The sequence below is a fragment of the Pseudophryne corroboree genome, chromosome 2 (genome assembly GCF_028390025.1).
Source record: "Pseudophryne corroboree isolate aPseCor3 chromosome 2, aPseCor3.hap2, whole genome shotgun sequence".
In the NCBI taxonomy this organism is placed as follows: Eukaryota; Metazoa; Chordata; class Amphibia; order Anura; family Myobatrachidae; genus Pseudophryne; species Pseudophryne corroboree.
The window spans coordinates 997269284-997295549 of NC_086445.1; positions in this window are offsets into that span (position 1 = coordinate 997269284).

Here is a 26266-nt window from a genome sequence, read left to right on the forward strand (position 1 = left end):
CAACAAGTAGAACCAGTATCGTATCCTGGATATGAATGATTAGAATGTGGAGTAATTCATAAGTTTTAGACTGGTAACTGCAGTCCCATGAATGTATTAATGGAGCTCTGGTATGTAGAAATACTCCGATGTCAGATAAAGTCAAAATTACCTCTCCCGTGGGCTGGTTTCTAACCGAGTGTCCTCAGTTAGATTATCCTGCGTTGCCCACCACGTAGCTGTCACTGGGAGGGAGAGTGCAAAGCTTGCACCGGGCGGAGTCCTACACGGAGACGCTGCTGGAGGTATAAAGGAGCCGCTATGGAGACTGAGTTACCAATGCTGCTCGGCGGGCCTCGATGTCAGCTGCGGTGTGCAGAGAATATAAGCCGCTGCAGGGGCTGCAAGGCCAATATCGGTCTATAAATATAGATGAAAGTGCTTGTCGTGCAAAATGCTTGTTAGGCAGAGTGTAGAAATCCAGTAGGTAAAAAATAATTGAGGAGTCCCTCCCAGTGACAGCTACGTGGTGGGCAACGCAGGATACGCAAACCGAGGACGCTCGGTGAGAAACCAGCCCACGGGAGAGGTAATTTTGACTTTATCTGACATCAGAGTATTTCTACATACCGGAGCTCCATTAATACATTCATGTTACTCCACATTCTAATAATTCATTCATATCCAGGATACAATACTGTTGTTGGATACAAATGTTGCATATTGTTACTGCTCACTCCACAAGTGCTTGTTTTATCTGATATCCAGTACAGGGTATTTTACTATTTTCCCTATAAGGTTTAATGTCCAGACTAGGGCCCTCATTCCGAGTTGTTCGCTCGCAAGGCGATTTTAGCAGAGTTACACACGCTAAGCCGCCGCCTACTGGGAGTGAATCTTAGCTTCTTAAAATTGCGAACGATGTATTCGCAATATTGCGATTACAAACTACTTAGCAGTTTCTGAGTAGCTTCAACCTTACTCGGCATCTGCGATCAGTTCAGTGCTTGTCGTTCCTGGTTTGACGTCACAAACACACCCAGCGTTCGCCCAGACACTCCTCCGTTTCTCCAGCCACTCCCGCGTTTTTTCCGGAAACGGTAGCGTTTTTATCCACACGCCCATAAAACGCTGTGTTTCCGCCCAGTAACACCCATTTCCTGTCAATCACACTACGATCGCCGGAGCGAAGAAAAAGCCGTGAGTAAAAATCCTATCTTCATAGCAAATTTACTTGGCGCAGTCGCAGTGCGAACATTGCGCATGCGTACTAAGCAGAAAAACGCTGCGATGCGAAGAAAAATACCGAGCGAATGACTCGGAATGAGGGCCTATATATTTTATTGTATGTAATTTCCTTCATTGTCATATTAAATTTTTCTTTATAATTTATCTCAGCATACGTCAGCTTTTGTTCATGTTTCCAATTTCATTGCGCAGCTGAGTTCTTTTTTTCAATCTAGTTTCCGTCAATTGGGCAAATACACAGTGCCTACACAGCAGCGCATTGAAATTGGGGAATTTTTGTTATAGAATAACTTATTACGAGGCGCTTTCAGCAGATTTTGTTTGTTTTGGTATGTAATTATGAGGGTAGTTAGGGCAGAAATAGGTAGGGAGGGTGTCAGGTGGTGGGTTGGTATGTCATAAGGAGGGTAGTTAGGGTAGCAATGGGTAAGGTGGGTGACAGGTCGTGGGTTGGTATGTTATCATGAGGGTTGTTAGGGCAGCAGTGGGTAAGGGGGGTGTCAGGTGGTGGGTTGGTATGTAATCAGGAGGGTAGTTAGGGTAACAATGGGTAGGGGGGATGTCAGGTGGTTGGTTGGTATGTAATCATAAGGGCAGTTAGGGTAGCAGTGGGTAGGAGGGTGTCAGGTGGTGGGTTGGTATGTAATCATGATGGTTGTTAGGGTAGCAGTGGGTAGGGGGGGTGTCAGGTGGTGGGTTGGTATGTAATCATGAGGGTAGTTAGGGTCACAGTGGCTAGGGGGGTGTCAGGTGGTGGGTAGGTATGTAATCATGATGGTTGTTAGGGTAGCAGTGGGTAGGGGGGTGTCAGGTGGTGGGTTGGTATGTAATCAGGAGGGTAGTTAGGGCAGCAGTGGGTAGGGAGGATGTCAGGTGGTGGGTTGGTATGTAATTATGAGGTTAGTTAGGGTAGCAGTGGGTAGGGGTGTTGTCAGGTGGTGGGTTGGTATGTAATTATGAGGGTAGTTAGGGCAGCAGTGGGTAGGGAGGGTGTCAGGTGGTGGGTTGGTATGTAATCAGGAGGAAAGTTAGGGTAGCAGTGGGTAAGGTGGGTGTCAGGTGGTGGGTTGGTATGTTATCATGAGGGTTGTTAGGGCAGCAGTGGGCAAGGGGGGTGTCAGGTGGTGGGTTGGTATGCAATCAGGATGGTAGTTAGGGTATCAGTAGGTGGGGGGGTGTCAGATGGTGGGTTGGTATGTAATCATGAGGGTAGTTAGGGTAGCAGTAGGTAGGGCGGGTTGTCAGATGGTATGTTGGTTTGTTATCATGAGGGTAGTTAGGGCAGCAGTGGGTAGGGGGGGTGTCAGGTGGTGGGTTGGTATGTAATCATGAGGGAAGCTAGGGTAACAGTGTCTAGGGGGGGTGTCAGGTGGTGGGTTGGTATGTAATTATGAGGGTAGTTAGGGTAGCAGTGGGTAGGAGGGTGTCAGGTGGTGGGTTGGTATGTTATCATGAGGGTAGTTAGGGTAGCAGTGGGAAAGGGGGGTGTCAGGAGGTGGGTTGGTATGTAATCATGAGGGTACTTAGGGCAGCAGTGGGCAAGGGGGGTGTCAGGTGGTGGGTTGGTATGTAATCATGAGGGAAGCTAGGGTAACAGTGTCTAGGGGGGTGTCAGGTGGTGGGTTGGTATGTAATCATGAGGGTAGTTAGGGTAACAGTGGCTAGGGGGGGTGTCAGGTGGTGGGTTGGTATGTAATTATGAGGGTAGTTAGGGCAGCAGTGGATAGGGAGGGTGTCAGGTGGTGGGTTGGTATGTAATCAGGAGGGAATTTAGGGTAGCAGTGGGTAGGGTGAGTGTCAGGTCGTGGGTTCGTATGTTATCATGAGGGTTGTTAGGTCAGCAGTGGGCAAGGGGGGTGTCAGCAGTGGGCAAGGGGGGTGTCAGGTGATGGGTTGGTATGTAATCAGGAGGGTAGATAGGGCAGCAGTGGGTAGGGAGGGTGTCAGGTGGTGGGTTGGTATGAAATCATGAGGGTAGTTCGGGTAGCAGTAGGAAGGGGGGGTGTCAGGTGGTGGGTTGGTATGTAATCAGGAGGGTAGTTAGGGCAGCAGTAAGAAGGGGGGTATCAGGTGGTGGGTTGGCATGTTATCATGAAGGTATTTAGGGTAACAGTGGGTAGGGGGGGTGTCAGGTGGTGGGTTGGTATGTAATCATGAGGGTAGTTAGGGTAACAGTGGCTAGGGGGGGTGTCAGGTGGTGGGTTGGTATGTAATTATGAGGTTAGTTAGGGTAGCAGTGGGTAGGGGTGTTGTCAGGTGGTGGGTTGGTATGTAATTATGAGGGTAGTTAGGGCAGCAGTGGGTAGGGAGGGTGTCAGGTGGTGGGTTGGTATGTAATCAGGAGGAAAGTTAGGGTAGCAGTGGGTAAGGTGGGTGTCAGGTGGTGGGTTGGTATGTTATCATGAGGGTTGTTAGGGCAGCAGTGGGCAAGAGGGGTGTCAGGTGGTGGGTTGGTATGCAATCAGGATGGTAGTTAGGGTATCAGTAGGTGGGGGGGTGTCAGATGGTGGGTTGGTATGAAATCATGAGGGTAGTTAGGGTAGCAGTAGGTAGGGCGGGTTGTCAGATGGTATGTTGGTTTGTTATCATGAGGGTAGTTAGGGCAGCAGAGGGTAGGGGGGGTGTCAGGTGGTGGGTTGGTATTTAATCAGGAGGGTGGTTAGGGTAGCAGTGGGTAGGGGGGTGTCAGGTAGTGGGTTGGTATGTAATCATGAGGGTAGTTAGGGCAGCAGTGGGTAGGGAGGGTGTCAGGTGGATGGGTTGGTATGTAATCATGAGGGTAGTTAGGGCAGCAGTGGGTAGGGAGGGTGTCAGGTGGATGGGTTGGTATGTAATCAGGAGGGTAGTTAGGGTAGCAGTGACTAGGTCAGGGGGTGGGTTGGTATGTAATTATGAGGGTTGTTAGGGTAGCAGTGGGTAGGGTTGTTGTCAGGTGGTGGGTTGGCATGTAATTATGAGGGTAGTTAGGGCAGCAGTGGGTAGGGAGGGTGTCAGGTGGATGGGTTGGTATGTAATCATGAGGGTAGTTAGGGCAGCATTGGCTAGGGGGGTGTCAGGTGGTGGGTTTATATGTTATCATGAAGGTATTTAGGGTAACAGTGGGCAGGGGGGGTGTCAGGTAGTGGGTTGGTATGTAATCATGAGGGTAGTTAGGGTAACAGTGGCCAGGGGGGGTGTCAGGTGGTCGGTTGGTATGTAATTATGAGGTTAGTAAGGGTAGCAGTGGGTAGGGGTGTTGTCAGGTGGTGGGTTGGTATATAATTATGAGGGTAGTTAGGGCAGCAGTGGGTAGGGAGGGTGTCAGATGGTGGGTTGGTATGTAATCAGGAGGGAAGTTAGGGTAGCAGTGGGTAAGGTGGGTGTCAGGTTGTGGGTTGTTATGTTATCATGAGGGTTGTTAGGACAGCATTGGGCAAGGGATGTGTCAGGTGGTGGGTTGGTATGCAATCAGGAGGGTAGTTAGGGTATCAGTAGGTGGGGGGGTGTCAGATGGTGGGTTGTTATGTAATCATGAGGGTAGTTAGGGTAGCAGTAGGTAGGGCGGGTTGTCAGATGGTATGTTGGTTTGTTATCATGAGGGTAGTTAGGGCAGCAGTGGGTAGGGAGGGTGTCAGGTGGTGGGTTGCTATGTTATCAGGAGCGTAGTTAGGGTAGCAATGGGTAGGGTGGGTGACAGGTCGTGGGTTGGTATATTATCATGAGGGTTGTTAGGGCAGCAGTGGGTAAGGGGGGTGTCAGGTGGTGGGTTGGTATGTAATCAGGAAGGTAGTTAGGGTAGCAGTGGGTAGCGAGGGTGTCAGGTGGTGGGTTGGTATTAATCATGAGGGTAGTTAGGGTAGCAGTGGGTAGGGAGGGTGTCAGGTGGTAGGTTGGTATGTAATCATGAGGGTAGTTAGGGTAGCAGTGGGTAGGGGGGTGTCAGGTGGTGGGTTGGTATGTAATAATGAGGGTAGTTAGGGTAGCAGTAGGTAGGGGGGTGTCAGGTGGGGGGTTAGGATGTAATCATGAGGGTTGCTATGGTAACAGTAGCTAGGGGGTGTCAGGTGGTGGGTTGGTATGTAATCATGAGGGTTGTTAGGGTAGCAGTGGGTAGGGGGGTTTCAGGTGGTGGGTTGGTATGTAATCAGGAGGGTAGTTAGGGTAGCAGTGGGTAGGGAGGGTGTCAGGTGGGGGTTTGGTATGTAATCATGAGTGTTGTTAGGGTAACAGTGGGTAGGGGGTGTCAGGTGGTGGGTTGGTATGTAATCAGGAGGGCATTTAGGGCAGCAGTGGGTAGGGAGGGTGTCAGGTGGTGGGTTGGTATGTAATCAGGAGGGTAGTTAGGGTAGCAGTTGATAGGGGGGTGTCAGGTGGTGGGTTGGTATGTCATCATGAGGGTAGTTAGGGTAGTAGTAGGTAGGGTGTGTGTCAGGTGGTGGGTTGGTATGTCATCATGAGGGTAGTTAGGGTAGTTGTAGGTAGGGTGTGTGTCAGGTGTTGGGTTGGTATGTAATCATGAGGGTAGTTAGGGTAGCAGTAGGTAGGGTGTGTGTCAGGTGGTGGGTTGGTATGTAATCATGAGGGTAGTTAGGGTAGCAGTTGATAGGGGGGTGTCAGGTGGTGGGTTGGTATGTCATCATGAGGGTAGGTAGGGTAGCAGTAGGTAGGGTGTGTGTCAGGTGGTGGGTTGGTATGTAATCATGAGGGTAGTTAGGGTAGCAGTAGGTAGGGTGTGTGTCAGGTGGTGGGTTGGTATGTAATCATGAGGGTAGTTAGGTTAGCAGTTGATAGGGGGGTGTCAGGTGGTGGGTTGGTATGTCATCATGAGGGTAGTTAGGGTAGCAGTTGGTAGGATGTGTGTCAGGTGGTGGGTTGGTATGTAATCATGAGGGTAGTTAGGGTAGCAGTAGGTGGGGACAGGGCCGGCGCTGACCGCTCAGCAAGGTCCTGCAAAGCAGGTAGGCGCTGGGCTGGAGAGGCGCTCTCCCCGCTCTGCGACCTTACTGATGTGCACTATTGCTGCCGGCTGCCAGCGCCTATCACTCTGACAGGCAGTAGCAGCGTCGGCAGCAGGAAGAGCGGCTCCCCCTCCCTTCCTCCTCACTGACGAAGGGTCACTGTCCTCCCTGTTGCTGCCGCTGCTGCCAGCACTTATCACACTTACAACAGGCAGCAGCGGCACCAGCAGCATGAAGAGATGTGCTGCGGAAACGTAATTAGCATGCGCCTGCCCGCCCAGAGAGACAACACTAGCACAGTGCGGTCACCCCCCCTCCCCCCCGTCGCTACCGTGTCACTTGGTCCTGTCTGTTGGCCCCGCCTCCCTTTTCCGCCATCTCTATGTCATTATGTGCGCTGCGCCTGTCCTTCCCTGTCTCCAGAGCCGGCCTTAGCTATAGGCAGGCTAGGCATTTGCCTAGGGCATCCAAGCATGTCAAGGGGCATCCAAGCATGTCCCTGCAGTATCTCATGCTGGGAGGGACAGTCTGCAAACTAACTGTTACTTTCCAAATGTATTCAATCAGTACTGGTATACACTGCTGTTTACATTTGTCAAATAAAATGCACATTCTCCCTTAAAGTTCTTTAAACTCCCTCCGACATGCTTGAATGCCCCTGACTTGTGAGACCTCAGACAGACAGCAGAAGCCCAGTAACTGCAATTCCTGGACCTTTGACATTTTCACTGACTATATAAGGTTATTATTGGATGGCTCCTTGTGTTACCACATGTGTATTTGGAAGACTGCTTCACATAAATCTGACATCACCTATACTGCTTGTGCACATGGGAGAAGGGGACCCTGCTGCTATCCTGTGTGTGTCCCTTATCCCTGTGCAAACCCCAGGTGTCTGCAGGGACATAACATGGGCAGTGTTCTCCTCACACTTTATTTCCTACTCAGTCCATGCCGTAAAATTCTCCTGCCAGGATCGCATACCCTGTGAGGTCACATCCCTTGTACAGGTGCCCCTTTAACGGGTGCAAGCGCAAGCATGCACCCACCCACCCATCCTGCCACCCCCATCTCAAAAAACGCAGTCACGGATCCAGGGAGCTGCATGGGCGCACGCCGCACACACTGACTGCAAGCACGCCAGAAAGCAAAATAAAGTTTTATAAAAAAAACTACTAGCATTACTAATGTGGGGCATATGTGTCAGGTGCATTACTGTGTGGAATTCTGTGTATTATGGGCATTACTGTGTGCCATTATGCAGGGTTGAACTGGCACACGGGGTAACCCCCCGGACCCCGGTGGGCCCCACTGCCTAAATGTTGCTGGGTCAGATGCAGAACTAGCGGCGGTACTAGGGGGCACCAGACAAAATTTTGCCTAGGGCATCAAATTGGCTAGGGCCGGCTCTGCCTGTCTCTGAGCCTCCGAGGAGCAGACAGAGTACAGAGGCAGGGCAAAAGAGTGAACAGGGCTTGTTTCCTGGACGCTGAGGCAGGGGGGGCACTGACTGCTGCAGATCTATGGGACCCATCACACATTGCAGCTGAGATGTGCTGGCAGAGGGAGTCCACCAGCCACAGCCAGCCTCTAAACACGGCAGGAGCTAGGACCCAGCGACTGCAGCACAGGAGATTGGACCAATCGGAGACTGTGCTGAAGTTCATTTCATAGTGCGGAAAACTGAAAACCATGGCTTCAGCAGGAGGAGGACCTCCATCCCTAAGAGTAGACTAACAGTAGCAGCCAGAGGTATGAATCCTGCTAGTATTAAAAGGGATCTGGGTGCTTAGAGGAATAAAGAACATTTTCCCTGGAGCTGTGCGAGGTGGTCAGCCTCACTAGTGAACAGAAAGTGTCTAAACACTGGCGTCTCCCTCCCTCACTGCCCCTGGTCTCTGTGTCTCTCTGGTCTGTCTTTCTATTTCTCCCTGGTGTCTCCCTCTCTCTCTGTCCCTGATCTGTGTCTCTCTGTGCCCCAGGTCTTTCCATGCTGCAGCAGAACCCCCTCCCCGCCCCCTGTCTCTCACTCACTGCCTCTACTGCCTCTGGTCTCTCTCTCTCTACCTCTCTAAGCCAATGGTCTTCCCCTCTCTTTCTGCCCCTGGACTGTCTCTCACCCTCTGCCCTGGTCTGTGTGTCCCTCTCTCTCTCTCTCTCTCTCTGCTCCTGGTCTCTCCCTCCCTCTCTGCTCCTAGTCTCTGTGTTTTTCTCACTTTGGTGTGTCTCGCTCTGTCCCTGAGCTGTGTCTCTCTGTGCCCCTGCACTCCCCCCCCCCAATCTCTCTCCCTCAGTGGGTAGGGAGGGTGTCAGGTGGTGGGTTGGTATGTAATCAGGAGGGTAGTTAGGGTAGCAGTGGCTAGGGGGGTGTAAGGTGGTGGGTTGGTATGTAATCAGGAGGGTAGTTAGGGTAGCAGTGGCTAGGGGGGTGTCAGGTGGTGGGTTGGTATGTAATCAGGAGGGTAGTTAGGGTAGCAGTGGCTAGGGGGGTGTCAGGTGGTGGGTTGGTATGTAATCATGAGGGTAGTTAGGGTAGCAGTGGGTAGGGGGGTGTCAGGTGGTGGGTTGGTAAGTAATCAGGAGGGTAGTTAGGGTAGCAGTGGCTAGGGGGGTGTCAGGTGGTGGGTTGGTATGTTATCAGGATGGTAGATGGGGTAGCAGTGGGTAGGGGAGGTGTCAGGAGGTGGGTTGGTATGTAATCATGAGGGTAGTTAGGGTAGCAGTGGGTAGGGGTGTTGTCAGGTGGTGGGTTGGTATAATATCAGGAGGGTAGTTAGGGCAGCAGTGGCTAGGGGGGTGTCAGGTGGTGGGTTGGTATGTAATCAGGAGGGTAGTTAGGGTAGCAGTGGCTAGGGGGGTGTCAGGTGGTGGGTTGGTATGTAATCAGGAGAGTAGTTAGGGTAGCAGTGGCTAGGGGGGTGTCAGGTGGTGGGTTGGTATGTTATCAGGATGGTAGATGGGGTAGCAGTGGATAGGGGAGGTGTCAGGAGGTGGGTTGGTATGTTATCATGAGGGTAGTTAGGGTAGCAGTGGGTAGGGGGGTGTCAGGTGGTGGGTTGGTATGTTATCAGGATGGTAGATGGGGTAGCAGTGGATAGGGGAGGTGTCAGGAGGTGGGTTGGTATGTTATCATGAGGGTAGTTAGGGTAGCAGTGGGTAGGGGGGTGTCAGGTGGTGGGTTGGTATGTTATCAGGATGGTAGATGGGGTAGCAGTGGATAGGGGAGGTGTCAGGAGGTGGGTTGGTATGTTATCATGAGGGTAGTTAAGGTAGCAGTGGGTAAGGGGGGTGTCAGGTGGTGGGTTGGTATGTAATCAAGAGGGTAGTTAGGGTAGCAGTGGGTAGCGAGGGTGTCAGGTGGTGGGTTGGTATGTAATCAGGAGGGTAGTTAGGGTAGCAGTGGCTAGGGGGGTGTCAGGTGGTGGGTTGGTATGTAATCAGGAGGGTAGTTAGGGTAGCAGTGGCTAGGGGGGTGTCAGGTGGTGGGTTGGTATGTTATCAGGATGGTAGATGGGGTAGCAGTGGGTAGGGGAGGTGTCAGGAGGTGGGTTGGTATGTTATCATGAGGGTAGTTAGGGTAGCAGTGGGTAGGGGTGTTGTCAGGTGGTGGGTTGGTATGTAATCAGGAGGGTAGTTAGGGCAACAGTGGGCAGTGCACTCTGTGCCAGCATCCCTCAGCCTCCCCTCGTCTGCCCCACATGCTAAGAGGCTTACAAAGTCATCAGCTACCTTTTCTGGAGACTTTGGCCATCAGACCTGGGCTTTGCAGTGAGCACTTTCGTCATATAAACCAGGCTAGGCTGCCAAAGTCTACAGGAAGTAAAAAAGAGGCCTCCGAAATCTTCGGGTCCAGGCACAGACGGAAACACATAGACCTCCCTAGGTCTCTCTCTAGAAGCTGGGGAGGTCCTTTCAAAATTTTGCTGTGGGGCCCTCAAATCTCTAGTTACCACCCTACACACTGGCATTGTGGGGATTACAGCTCCACTCATAAGGTTCAAACCATTTGTAATTAGCTGGATTACATTGATGAAAGGGATGTAGTCAATATCCCGGTGCTCACCATCCCGATGGTCAGAATGACGGCTGTGGAATCCCGATGGTCAGAATGACGGCTGTGTGATCCCGATGGTCAGAATGGCGGCTGTGGGATCCCGATGGTCAAAATCTTGACTGTGACTATTAGGGTTAGGCACTAGGCTGAGGTTAGGGTAAGGCTGCGAACGGGTACAATTAGGGCTAGGCTGCAGGAGGAGATAGTTAGAGTTAGGATGCCAAAGGGGGAGGTTGAGGTTAAGCTGCGGGAGGGGTGGGTTAGAATACTCACACATATCCATCAGGATTTTGACCGCTGCCGGGAGATTCTGACAGTCGGGATGATGAACGCTGGGATATCATATCCAATCCTGATGAAACATGGGCTGTTTCTGAGAGTGTAGTATGGCTGACCGGCGGTCAGCATACCGACGCCGGGATCCCGGAAGCATACTGACGCCGGGATCCCAGCGGGGAGGGGCAATTCGAGCAAGCCCCTTGTGGGCTTGCTGCACTCGCCACGCTACAGGCTCGGTGGCGACCTGCGTCGCCACGGGTTCTATTCCAACTCTATGGGTGTCGTGGACACCCACGAGTGGAAATAGTCCCTGTTGGTCGGCATACCAACCGTCGGGATAATGAGTGGGCGGGATTTTGGTGGAGGTCATGTGACTGTCGGTGTCCTGACCGCCGGTCACATGAATACCACCCGTTTCTGAGGGTGTACAAGGCCTGTGTCAGAGAAGGATGCAGTGTTGGTTCCATGGTTGTGCTATTATTATTCTTTTGCGAATATGCAAAAAGTCCTGGAAACGCTTACTGCGCTGGCGGGAACCCAAATGTCCTATGGTATTCGCCATTGTGTATGGCATCGCTAACACTTGAGAATGGGTTTGTGATCCCTGAGGGCTTCAGAGTGGAGACTGAAAAGTGTCCTACAGTGAGCGCAAATAGTGGTCAGTTGATGGGCGTGTTATGGGTGTGTCTGGGAACAAGGACTGAGATCTCCTGGTCTCTCTTTAGTAGATGCGGCAGCCGACTGCGGCCACCCCGTGGTTCATGCAGCCGTCCGATGGTGTCGCAGATTATTCGATGCTGCATCCTACATTACTTATGAAAGCAGGAAGTGTGACGCCCCCTGCGGCATTACCATATCAGAACTGTCGCCGCTGCTTCCATGTGAGCAGCAGTGATAGCTACTCAGTCCACATCTGAATCAGGCCCCCCTGCGCTATGGTGCATTGGGTCTGAGGCAGCAGTGCAGAAGTACCTCAGCGGCAGTGAGGCATCGCAGCAAGACACAGTCTAGGGTTTTTGCCTATTTGCCAAATGCCACACACTGCTGGTGGTCTATCGCTGGCTATTGAGAGTCTTCACAGGCGACATTCACCCCCCCCCCCCCTTTGCAGCAGTGCCGTAACTAGGCATTTTAGCGCTGTGTGCAAGAAACGTCATTGGCGCCCCGCCTTATGTAAAATATGGGCAGTGCGCGCCTTAGGCGTGCACAAAAAAATTAGGGGCATGGCTTCATGGGGAAGGGGTGTGGCCACAAAATAATACCAATTCATACTACGGTGCACAGTAGTCTCCATTATTCAAATGACGCCGCACAGTAGTGCCACTACTCCAGGTAGAGCCCCTTTTACACATTACTGCAGCCAGTCCCCCTTTTTACACATTACTGCAGCCAGTCCCCCTTTTTACACATTACGGCAGACAGTGTCAGCCTTTTTACACATTATGGCACACAGCTCCCCCCTTTTTACACATTACGGCAGACAGCGTCCCCCTTTTTACACATTACGGCAGACAGCATCCCCTTTTTACATATTACGGCAGACAGTGTCCCCCTTTTTACACATTACGGCAGACAGTCCCCTTTTTTACACATTATGGCAGGCAACGTCCCCTTTTTACACATTACGGCAGACAGTCCCCTTTTTTACACATTACGGCAGACAGCGTCCCCTTTTTACACATTACGGCAGACAGCGTCCCCTTTTTACACATTATAGCAGACAGTCCCCTTTTTTACACATTACGGCAGACAGTGTCCCCTTTTTACATATTACGACAGACATCGTCCCCTTTTTACACATTATAGCAGACAGGGTCCCCTTTTTTACACATTACGGCAGACAGTCCCCTTTTTTACACATTACGGCAGACAGCGTCCTCTTTTTACACATTACGGCAGACAGTGTCCCCTTTTTACACATTATAGCAGACAGTCCCCTTTTTTACACATTACGGCAGACAGCGTCCCCCTTTTTACACATTACGGCAGGCAGCGTCCCCTTTTTACATATTACGGCAGACAACGTCCCCCTTTTTACACATTATGGCAGACAGTGTTGCACTTTTTACATATTACGCCAGACAGCGCCTTCCTTTTTACATATTACGGCAGACAGCATCCCCCTTTATACACATTACGGCAGACAGCGTGCCCTTTTTACACATTATGGCAGAGAGCGTCCCCCTTTTACACATTACGGCAGACAGCGTCAATTTGACTCATTACAAGCTGCTGACATAGTTGCTGGCCGTGCGCCCTCAGGGCGACTGCGCTGTGTGCCAGGCACACCTGGCACACACGTAGTTACGGCTTTGCTTTGCAGTTTAGTATGGAAAGCTGTGAATAACGTTATCTGGGGGTGTCCACAAGAAAAACTGTTTTATTATTAAAATAGCATTTTTTCACTCTTTTTAATTACTTTTTAATTGTTGAATCTGGATTTGGAATCCTTAGTAATTGGCATCCATTTACGTGCACATGCAATAAGCCGGCTCAAACGTGTGCCCCCTGGCACCCAACTGGCCTGGCAAGTGGTAAGATGACTCACCGCTGGCGGCCAGTGCTGCTGGGGAGCTGAGCATCCTTCAGCTGCACAGTTACTTTATCATGATTAATATTCCCATAAAGAATAAGAAGAGATAGAAAATCTGCTGTTTGGAGTAGCCATAATGAATACAGCCCCTTGCGAAATTTTAGTCTTCCAAGATTAGACACTGATACTGTCTCACACAGGATAGTACAATCTCTGCAGTGAAGTATGGCGGACATTTACTAAGCAGTGATAAGAGTGGAAAAGTGAGCCAGTGGAGAAGTTGTCCCATCAACCCAGGGCTGTTTCTAGCATATTTGGCTCCCAGTGCGAGATTTCAAAATGCGCCCCCCACCCTATTGACGTAAAAAAAGAAATGCGCCCCCCCCATAGCTATAAAAAAAATCCATGCGTGCGTGCTCCCGACAAGGGGCGTGGCCTCATTAAAATGGGCGTGGTCTCATCTGATATCACGGCCGCCACAGGGAATTAAAAAAAAAATCAAAAGTCCCCATTTTTCACAGTACGGCAGGCAAGACTCCCCATTTTACACATTACGCAGGCAAGACTCCCCATTTTACACATTACGGCAGGCAAGACTCCCCATTTTACACAGTGCGGCAGGCAAAAGTCCCTATTTTACACATTACAGCAGGCACGTGTCCCCATTTTACACAGTGCAGCAGGCAAGAGTCCCTATTTTACACATTACGCAGGCAAGACTCCCCATTTTACACATTACGGCAGGCAAGTGTCCCCATTTTACACATTACGGCAGGCAAGTGTCCCCATTTTACACAATACGGCAGGCAAGAGTCCCCATTTTACACATTATGGCAGGCAAGTGTCCCCATTTTACACAATACGGCAGGCAAGAGTCCCCATTTTACACATTATGGCAGGCACGTGTCCCCATTTTACACAGTACGGCAGGCAAGAGTCCCCATTTTACACATTACGGCAGGCAAGAGTCCCCATTTTACACATTACAGCAGGCACGTGTCCCCATTTTACACAGTACGGCAGGCAAGTGTCCCCATTTTACACATTACGGCAGGCAAGAGTCCCCATTTTAAACAGTATGGCAGGCAAGTGTCCCCATTTTAAACAGTACGGCAGGCAAGTGTCCCCATTTTACACAGTACGACAGGCAAGAGCTCCCATTTTACACATTACAGCAGGCAAGTGTCACCATTTTACACAGTGCGGCAGGCAAGTGTCCCCATTTTAAACAGTACAGCAGGCAAGTGTCCCCAATTTACACAGCACGGCAGGCAAGTGTCCCCATTTTACACAGCACGGCAGGCAAGTGTCCCCATTTTACAGAGTACGGCAGGCAGGTGTCCCCCATTTTACAGAGTACGGCAGGCAAGTGTCCCAATTTTACAGAGTACGGCAGGCAAGTGTCCCCATTTTACACATTACGGCAGGCAAGAGTCCCCATTTTAAACAGTATGGCAGGCAAGTGTCCCCATTTTAAACAGTACGGCAGGCAAGTGTCCCCATTTTACACATTACGGCAGGCAAGAGTCCCCATTTTAAACAGTATGGCAGGCAAGTGTCCCCATTTTAAACAGTACGGCAGGCAAGTGTCCCCATTTTACACAGTACGACAGGCAAGAGCTCCCATTTTACACATTACAGCAGGCAAGTGTCACCATTTTACACAGTGCGGCAGGCAAGTGTCCCCATTTTAAACAGTACAGCAGGCAAGTGTCCCCAATTTACACAGCACGGCAGGCAAGTGTCCCCATTTTACACAGCACGGCAGGCAAGTGTCCCCATTTTACAGAGTACGGCAGGCAGGTGTCCCCCATTTTACAGAGTACGGCAGGCAAGTGTCCCAATTTTACAGAGTACGGCAGGCAGGTGTCCCCATTTTACACAGCACGGCAGGCAAGTGTCCCCATTTTGCAGAGTACGGCAGGCAGGTGTCCCCATTTTACACAGCACGGCAGGCAAGTGTCCCCATTTTACAGAGTACGGCAGGCAGGTGTCACCCATTTTACAGAGTACGGCAGGAAAGTGTCCCCATTTTACAGAGTACGGCAGGCAGGTGTCCCAATTTTACACAGGACGGCAGGCAAGTGTCCCCATTTTACAGAGTACGGCAGGCAGGTGTCCCCATTTTACACAGCACGGCAGGCAAGTGTCCCCATTTTATAGAGTATGGCAGGCAAGTGTCCCCATTTTACAGAGTACGGCAGGCAGGTGTCCCCATTTTACACAGTACGGTAGCCAAGTGTCAAGTGGGGGAAGGGAGGAAGGGAGAGGGAGGGGGGGAGAGAGAGAGACTACTTACACATGAAGAGGATGTTCCCGCTCTTCGGGTCGGGCCGCCTCCTCCTTCCAGCTTGTCTGCTTCTCCTCCCTCTTTCCGAGTACTCCTGCTTGGGGGGCGGGGTTTCACGTGAGAATGCTGATTTTCATACAGGACTAAAAGCAACACTTTAAAAAAACATTTCATACACTTTAAATGAAGCCGCTGCGGCCGCTATACTTAATCCGCAACCTACAGAATTTTTACACCGTTAGCCTACAGAGTCCCGTACAGAGTACGGACTTTGCATACAAACACTGCGCTGGCTGTACAAAGTACACACAGCGCGTACACACCCAATGATACACCGTGAACCCTTAACAGCTATGCAATGCGATAATAATACACTTTAAACCTTAGCAGGGAAAGGAAGACACGACACCAGATTGTAATTAAACTACTGGGTTCCGACACCACAGCGTATTATTACTGAAAGGGGGTTACAATAACAAAGCAATACAATACAAAAGAATAATGGCTACAGTCAATGATATATACTTGTTTTGGATTTCGCCGCGCTACCCAGTCTGGTCCTCGGTCATCTAGATAGATAACTTTGTGAGTCTTGTGTGACCAGGCCTGCAGCAGGCATCTTTTATACAGTAGATCAAAACATAATACAATAGACACTGTGTGCTCTTCTTCCATTGGTTCGGGGGTGGGACATATCCTGTGCACCGGAGATCATTGGTCAGCTCAAGAAGTGGGCGATGGCTAGGACCTGAGATGTGGTTTCTGTTGTTTGCATCTGAGTTCCCGCCCGATGACCAGTTAAACCCATCACATTAATCATACATAAATCTGGTATTATTAATAACTTAATGTGGTAATATATAATAATATTCTTATTCCCATCAGATTAATGTTTACATGACTCTGAACAATATGAACCCTCACATGATATGATTATCTATTTCCATCCTCAAGATATACATATATCCACATATATCCATATACTCCTATATATATATATATATATATATATATATGTATACAACACACATATTCCTGCTATTACAATTTGTTAGGAATTATATATATATATATATATATATACAAACACATACATCTCCAAGAGTTTAAACTATGAATGTTAATATCTCAGATTTCTAAATGTCTGGTTTGTATTTTGGTTAGCTATTTGCTAATTGAGTTTCTCCCAGTTTAGGTTCCTGGGTATTGTCTCTTCGTTTGTTTTTGTCTTCAGGTGAGACAATGACAATCCAGTACTTATTGTTTTAAATAGAAACTCGGCTACCCTAGTAAACAAAGGTGTTTGCCTTCTTCATAGAATTCCAAAGCTTAGTGTAAATAAGGCCATTGTATTTTAGTCTCTGGGAGTTTTAATTTATGTGTGACCGATCTTCATGCTATTTAGAAGAAAAAGTAGACAGTGTGGGATTTACGCAATATATAGATTAGATTTATGATATGTCTTTGTGGCTTTTCCATGCGAGTACAAATTCCACTGTAATTACTCATACCATGCTCTAATGCGCAGGACCGTGGGACCGACCATACGCAATTTGCGATTATGTACACGCACAGCCGAACACGCACGCACACGGAGGCCATCTATGTGGTGTTTGTATGTAATGTGTGTGTCGTAATATTTTCTGACTTCGATACACGGAATGACGCTATTGCAACCGCGTCATTTCGTGAAACTCTGCCCCCCGAGCAGGAGTACTTGGGAGGAGGGGGAGACAAGGAGCCGCAAAGTGCCATGGCGGGCGCCCCGTGCGGTTGCATGGCTCGCCTGCTGCAAGAAACGGCACTGCATCAACCAATAAGCAGCTCTGTATCATTTTGTAGTATGCAAATTATAGATGTTACTTCAGTGCTGATTGGTTGCGTGGGCAACTTCTCCACTGGCTAACTTTTCTGCTCTTATCACTGCTTAATAAATGTCCCCCTAAGTCACAGTCTGGCAGTGAATCAGCGTGCAGTTAATGGATTCTGATTTGCTGCCATACTGTCTACCAATGATGGCTCAGCTATGAATGACTGCAGGCTACTGCCTCCATCACCACATAGTAAGTCACAGGTTCCGGAGCAGTGTTGGATGGAAACAAGAGGACCCAGGCACCAGGGGCTGGCTGGCAACTTTCAGCCTGGGGGGCAGACTCAAGCAAGTGGCCCGTCTTTCCACTGGGAATCTGTAGTCAGGTGGCCCAGGAACACTTAAATTGCACTGGCTCGGGGGGCAGATGGCACCCTGCCCCCCTGCCCAGCCAGCCCGTGCCAGGCCCCCAGGACTAAGAGGCACAAGTAAGAAAGTCCCCCTGACCTCGTGCTACGGTTACTAGATAAAATAAGCCAGAGCAGAGATGTTTTTTCCTGTAAGCCTTAGGAGTCCTTTGAGTTTATTGGGGATCTGTATGCAAAATTGTTGACTCAACTTGTAAAATCCATTAGTGCAGTTATTAAATTCCTGTTTTTTAAAAAAAATCATACACTCGTTTGGTGCCTCCCTGCTAAGTGCACATTTGGCTCTGTCGAACAAATCCAACTAATTAAGTTGGTAAACAAGAAAACTGTGAACCATAAATAAAACACATACTGTACCAATCAACAGCGTCCCATTACTTACCTAATGTAACAGATTGCTATAACCTAGATAACCCCGCTGGTTCCCCGATCCCCTGTCCCTCAGCCTGGTGGTGTTTAGGTTATGTTTAGAGATGTGCAGTGGGCATTTTTTCGTGTTTTGGTTTTGGATTCGGATCCGCGGTCGTGTTTTGGATTCGGATGCGTTTTGGCAAAACCACCCTTTCGGGTTTTGGATTCGGATGTGTTTTGGATTCGGGTGATTTTTAAAAAAAAACTCAAAAACAGCTAAAATCATAGAATTTGGGGGTAATTTTTATCCTATAGTATTATTAACCTCAATAACAATAATTTCCACTCATTTCCAGTCTATTCTGAACACCTAACACCTCACAATATTATTTTTAGTCCTAAAATTTGCACCGAGGTCGCTGGATGACTAAGCTAAGCGACCCAACTGGGCGGCACAAACACCTGGCCCATCTAGGAGTGGCACTGCAGTGTCAGACAGGATGGCACTTAAAAAAATAGTCCCCAAACAGCACATGATACAAAGAAAAAAAGAGGTGCACTGTGGTTGCTGGATGGCGGTAGCTGGATGCTAAACTAAACTTGTGGCGACACAAACACCTGGCCCATCTAGAATTAGACTCCATTATCATGTGAATTATAAGGCAATGTCACTGGAGTTATTCGTTATAATCAATGGAATTATTGGTCCAAATCACTGGAAGAAAATGACAAAATCACTAGAATTAAAAGCCAGTATCACAGGAATTATTTGTTCTAATCAATGGTATTATTGGTCCAAATCACTGGAAGAAAATTACAAAATCACTGGAATTAAATGGCAGTAATGTCGGGAATTATATCAAATGGCAGTACCACTGGGCATACACGGAAGTGTCAGACAGGATGGCACTTTTAAAAAAAATAGTCCCCAAACAGCACATGATGCAAAGAATAGAGAAAAAGAGGTGCACTGACACTGAGCACTGACCAGTGATACTGAGCACTGATGATACTACTGAGCAGTGATACTGAGCACTGATGATACTACTGAGCAGTGATACTGAGTACTGACACTGAGCAGCACAAGACACTGAGCACTGACCAGTGATTCTGAGCACTGATGATACTACTGAGCAGTGATACTGAGCACTGATGATACTACTGAGCAGTGATACTGAGAACTGACACTGAGCAGCACAAGACACTGAGCACTGACCAGTGATTCTGAGCACTGATGATACTACTGAGCAGTGATACTGAGCACTGATGATACTACTGAGCAGTGATACTGAGAACTGACACTGAGCAGCACAAGACACTGAGCACTGACCAGTGATTCTGAGCACTGATGATACTACCGAGCAGTGATACTGAGCACTGATGATACTACTGAGCAGTGATACTGAGAACTGACACTGAGCACTGACCAGTGATTCTGAGCACTGATGATACTACTGAGCAGTGATACTGAGCACTGATGATACTACTGAGCAGTGATACTAAGAACTGACACTGAGCAGCACAAGACACTGAGCACTGACCAGTGATTTTCAGCACTGATGATACTACTGAGCAGTGATACTGAGCACTGATGATACCACTGAGCAGTGATACTGAGAACTGACAGTGAGCAGCACGATGCAGCACAAGACACTGAGCACTGATACTGAGCAATAATACTGAGAACTGACACTGAGCAGCACAAGGCACTGACCAGTGATACTGAACACTGATGATATTACTGAGCAGTGATACTGTGCACTGATGATACTACTGAGCAGTGATACTGAGAACTGACACTGAGCAGCACGATGCAGCACAAGACACTGAGCACTGACCAGTGATACTGAGCACTGATGATACTACTGAGCAGTGATACTGAGCACTGATGATACTACTGAGCAGTGATACTGAGAACTGACACTGAGCAGCACGATGCAGCACAAGACACTGAGCACTGACCAGTGATACTGAGCACTGATGATACTACTGAGCAGTGATACTGAGCACTGACGATACTACTGAGAACTGACACTGAGCAGCACGATGCAGCACAAGACACTGTACTAGTATTAGTATTAGTGAGCAGCACAAAAGCACTCTGGAATTGTCACCCCCCAGATACCACTGTGACTGGAATGATGATGACCGATGCACAGTCACAGGATGCTACTACCACAGCACCCTACAGCAGCAAGATGCAGCACAAGACACTGTAGTAGTATTACTGAGCAGCTGTTATGCACACCAGTGCCTGCAGGAATGTACTGGTGTCTGAACTGTTATGCACACCAGTGCCTGCAGGAATGTACTGGTGTTTGAACTGTTTTGCACACCAGTGCCTGCAGGAATGTACTGGTGTCTGAACGGATAGGGATGCAAAACAAATGAACTCACAGACAGACTGGGGAATATGACATTACGTACACAGAAGGTGATAGGGTAACAAAATAAACACAAAGTGAACAGAGATGCCCAGAGGCTAAGAAACTGGGTGTCTCCCTAGTATTAGTAATGCTCAGATGGAAAAAGCAAGATGTTGTGTTTTAATACGTAGAGAACCCGAAATGCTGTTGCTAAGGGCAACAGCAAAACCCTAAAGGGTTACCAACGGGTGTGGCAGTAAACTCCTTGGTCAGAGATGGAATGATAGACACAAGGAGAGTCTCCACAATCCTAATCCTCACTTGCAGTGCACAGGTTCAGCTTACTGCCGCTAAACTGACCCCTGAACACCTTGCACAGTGAGACAGGATTTAGGCAGGCAAATCTGAGAATACAGCCGCAAACTTGCTAAGTTCACAGAGTAGCAAAAGAACCCCAGCAAGTTAAACGACTGACTCCAGTCTTACTGCTAGGTCTGGATTGGCAGAGTGTAATACCAAATCCCCAGGCCTATTTGCAGTAAGCAACAACAAATACAAAGCTACACAGTACTGGCTAACTTTTAGGAACTGACTAACCAACAAAGATTCAGCAGCATCTGCTTAACCTGAGAAGAGGCCTTATATAGCAGGTGCTGTCCACGCCCCACTCAGACCTCACAGACTGTGAGCACAAAAACCAGCACCGGATCCCCTGCCGTGCACAGAGCCTGTAACCACTGCACAGCAAAAGACCCGAACCGGAGTATCAGCTGCGCTCAGGTTACTCCGCTAGCACTTGTCTCCCGGTTGCCATGACGACGTGGCAGCACAGGGCAGGAGACCCTAACAGTACCCCCCCTCTGACGAGGGGTCAAAGAACCCCTACCACCGGGTTTATCGGGGAACTGCGAGAAGAAAGAGCGTATCAGTCTGGGGGCATGAAGATCACAACTGCGCACCCACGACCGCTCCTCCGGGCCATACCCCTTCCAGTGCACCAAAAATGACAGCCGACCCCGAACCATCTTGGAGTCAAGAATCCTTTCAACAACAAACTCCCTCTGGCCACGTATCAGAAGAGGAGAAGGTCTTCCACTGGAAGAAGGATTACTAATCGCCCGTTTTAAAAGGGAACAATGAAATGTTTTATTGATACCCAAAGAACGGGGCAGATCTAACTGAAATGCCACCGGATTGATAACCCTGGTGATCTTATAAGGGCCGATGAACCGGGGGCCTAACTTATGAGATGGCTGTCTCAACTTCAAATTCTTGGTAGACAACCAGACGAAGTCTCCTAATTTGAAGCTGCAGGGTCTTTTCCGCTTATCAAAAACCCTTTTGGTCACTAATGACACAGACACAAGGGCTTTCTTCACTTTCCTCCAAATACCTCTAAGGACCGAAACCACAGAGGAACCACCAGGCGTGGAGTCCAGGGGGTCAAAAGAATTGGCCTTAGGATGATGCCCATACACACAAAGGAAGGGAGAGATCCCTGTAGCAGAGTGAGCCGCGTTGTTATAGGCAAACTCCGCCATGGACAGATGAGCAACCCAGTCAGTCTGACACTTGGAGACATAACACCTGAGGAACTGCTCCAAGGACTGGTTCACCCTTTCAGTCTGCCCATTAGACTGCGGATGGTAGCCTGACGACAAGCTGACAGAAATCTGGAGATCGGAACAAAATGCCCTCCAGAATTTGGCCACAAACTGGGATCCGCGGTCAGAGACCACATCAAGTGGCAACCCGTTGAGACGCACAACATGCAGCATAAATAATTCAGACAGGCGTCTGGCTGATGGCAGCCCAACCAGTGGAACGAAGTGCGCCATCTTCGAAAACCTGTCAACGACAACCCAGATGGCTGTCATCCCCGAGGATTTGGGCAAGTCCACCACAAAATCCATTGAAATGTGGGTCCATGGCTTAGATGGGATAGAGAGTGGATGTAATGGGCCAACAGGAACCCCTCTAGGAGTCTTATTTCGGGCACAGATGTCACATGCCCGAACCCACTGATCCACATCCTTAGCCACCGAGGGCCTCCACACCGCCCTAGATAGCAACTCCCGAGTTCTGGCAATACCCGGGTGACCTGCCGACTTCTTGGCATGGAATTCCAGGAACACTCGCTGTCTTAACCTAGGAGGCACAAACAAAAGACCTACCGGAAGGTCTGGAGGAGCCTGCTCCTGTGCTCTAAGGACTAATGATAAGAGGTCCTGGGTAATGCCCACTTTAATACATGATGGGGACACAATGGGCAACGGCTCCTCGGTGGTCTCCTGGATTGGAGCAAAACTCCGCGAGAGCGCATCAGCCTTGATGTTTTTTGACCCAGGGCGATATGTTATCAAAAAATTAAAGCGAGCAAAAAACAAAGCCCATCGTGCCTGCCTGGCATTGAGACGCTTCGCTGACTCTAAATATGCCAGATTCTTATGGTCGGTGAGAATTGAGACCACAAACTTAGCCCCCTCAAGCCAGTGTCTCCACTCCTCGAGTGCATCCTTAATAGCCAACAATTCCCGGTTACCCACGTCATAATTCATCTCGGCAGGCGAAAATTTACGGGAAAAGTAAGCACAGGGATGAAGGCGATTATCAGACACTCCCATCTGAGAGAGCACTGCCCCAATACCCATCTCAGAGGCATCCACCTCCACCACAAAAGGATGCTCTGGATCTGGGTGTCGCAGCACCGTGGCCGATACAAATGCCCTTTTGAGACGGGCAAAAGCCGCTTTAGCCTCACAAGACCAGTGAGCAACATCCGCCCCTTTCTTAGTGAGTGCCACCAAGGGCGCCACTATAGACGAAAATCCAGCGATAAATCATCTATAAAAATTTGCAAAGCCCAGGAAACGCTGAAGCGCCTTCAAACTAGTGGGCTGCACCCAATCCAGGACTGCCTGTACCTTGGAACCCTCCATTTGGAAACCTTCTGGGGAGATAATATATCCTAGAAATGCGATTTGCTGAACTTCAAATTCGCACTTCTCCAGCTTCGCCCCAAGCTGGTGGTCTCTGAGTTTCTGGAGGACTAAGCGTACATGCTTCCGATGTTCCTCCAGGGAATGGGAGAAGATTAGGATGTCATCTAAGTATACAACTAAGAATCTATCCAAATATTCCCTGAGTACATCATTCATGAAATCCTGGAAGACTGCCGGGGCATTACAGAGCCCAAAAGGCATCACCAAATATTCATAATGCCCTGAGTGGGTATTAAAGGCAGTCTTCCATTCATCCCCCTCTCTTATTCGGATTAGATTGTACGCACCGCGTAGGTCAATCTTAGAAAAAATGGTGGCAGTACGAAGCTGGTCAAACAAGACCGAAATGAGAGGCAGTGGGTATGAGTTTTTAATCGTGATACGGTTCAATTCCCTGAAGTCGATGCAGGGTCGCAACGAACCGTCCTTTTTACCCACGAAGAAGAACCCCGACCCAACTGGAGACTGTGAAGGTCTGATAAATCCCTTAGCCAAGTTCTCCTGAATGTACTCTGCCATAGCCTGAGTCTCAGGACGTGACAGGGAGTACAACCTGCTCTTGGGAAGCTTAGCATTTTGCAACAAATCAATGGCACAGTCATAGGGGCGATGCGGAGGTAGTACCTCTGCAACTTTTTTGGAGAACACGTCCGCAAAATCTGCATAACACCCTGGCAATCCTGGCAAACTTAGCTGCGAGAGCCTGACTGGAAGGCTCAAGCAACTCCTGAAACAATCAGTACCCCAACTAAGAATCTCCCCAGAGACCCAGTCAAATTGAGGATTGTGGGCCCTTAACCAGGGTAACCCCAACACCAATGGGGCAAAAGTACAGACAGTCACATAAAAGAACAACTTTTCAGAGTGTGTGGCTCCAATAAACAAAGAAATCTGGCTAGTGCAAGAGGTAATTTTACCTTGGGATAATGGTTCCCCGTTTAACCCACAAATCTCAATTTCCGATGCCAAGGGTACTAAGGGAACAGAGTGTTTCAGGGCGAATTGGCGGTCCATAAAACCCCGTCGGCCCCACTGTCCACAAAGGCCTCAGTCTTGACAGTTTGACCGAGGATCTTCAAGGTCACCGGAATGATAAAAGTCTTCTTGGGAAATTCTGACTTCTGGCCTGACAGGATATTTCCCATCACCCTCAGGCCCTGAAGTTTTCCGGCTTTTCTGGGCATGATACTACCACATGACCTTTATTCCCACAGTACAAACACAACCCCTGCTGTCTCCTCCGCGTCTTCTCACGCGAGGAGAGGCGGGTAGCCCCAATCTGCATAGGCTCCTCGGAAAATTCCTCAGAGTCTGAGGTTCCCTTGGGAAAGAAGGAAACCTCGGTCTCCCTTTCAAGCCTACGCTCTCTCAGCTGTCTATCCACCCAGATGGATAACTGCATGAGCTGATCCAAGCTATCAGGCAAGGGATATTGAACCAGTTGGTCTTTTATCTGGTTAGAAAGACCTCTTCGGTACTGGTGTCTCAGGGCTGGGTCATTCCACTGGGTATCATGGGCCAACCTCCGAAACTCCGTACAGTAAACCTCAACTGGCCTTCGCCCTTGCTTAAGGATCGAAATCTGAGCCTCGGCTGAGGCCGTCTTGTCAGGGTCATCATACAGCATGCCCAGTGCCGTAAAAAAAGCATCAACACTTTTAAGCGACGGACAGTCAGGCTGCAACCCATATGCCCAGACCTGTGGGTCTCCTTGTAGCAAGGAAATCACTATGCCCACCCGCTGAATCTCCGACCCAGAAGACTGAGGCCTAAGCCGGAAGTATAGCTTGCAGCTCTCCTTGAAACAAAAGAACTGCGAGCGATCTCCAGAAAAACGATCCGGGAGATTTACTTTCGGCTCCTTAACCCCTGAAGGTGCTGCTGCTGCGGGAGCTCCGCCAGCGGCCTGGGTGGTGTGCATTTTAATGGACAAATCATTAAATTGTCGAGTCAGGACCTGCACCTGATCGACCACCTGTTGCAACGTATTTTGAGGGGTATGCTCCATATTCCCACAAAATTTCAACAGGAGTATTAGGCTGCTGAATATGTTATGCACACCAGTGCCTGCAGGAATGTACTGGTGTCTGAACTGTTATGCACACCAGTGCCTGCAGGAATGTACTGGTGTTTGAACTGTTTTGCACACCAGTGCCTGCAGGAATGTACTGGTGTCTGAACGGATAGGGATGCAAAACAAATGAACTCACAGACAGACTGGGGAATATGACATTACGTACACAGAATGTGATAGGGTAACAAAATAAACACAAAGTGAACAGAGAAGCCCAGAGGCTAAGAAACTGGGTGTCTCCCTAGTATTAGTAATGCTCAGATGGAAAAAGCAAGATGTTGTGTTTTAATACGTGGAGAACCCGAAATGCTGTTGCTAAGGGCAACAGCAAAACCCTAAAGGGTTACCAACGGGTGTGGCAGTAAACTCCTTGGTCAGAGATGGAATGATAGACACAAGGAGAGTCTCCACAATCCTAATCCTCACTTGCAGTGCACAGGTTCAGCTTACTGCCACTAAACTGACCCCTGAACACCTTGCACAGTGAGACAGGATTTAGGCAGGCAATTCTGAGAATACAGCCGCAAACTTGCTAAGTTCACAGAGTAGCAAAAGAACCCCAGCAAGTTAAACGACTGACTCCAGTCTTACTGCTAGGTCTGGATTGGCAGAGTGTAATACCAAATCCCCAGGCCTATTTGCAGTAAGCAACAACAAATACAAAGCTACACAGTACTGGCTAACTTTTAGGAACTGACTAACCAACAAAGATTCAGCAGCATCTGCTTAACCTGAGAAGAGGCCTTATATAGCAGGTGCTGTCCACGCCCCACTCAGACCTCACAGACTGTGAGCACAAAAACCAGCACCGGATCCCCTGCCGTGCACAGAGCCTGTAACCACTGCACAGCAAAAGACCCGAACCGGAGTATCAGCTGCGCTCAGGTTACTCCGCTAGCACTTGTCTCCCGGTTG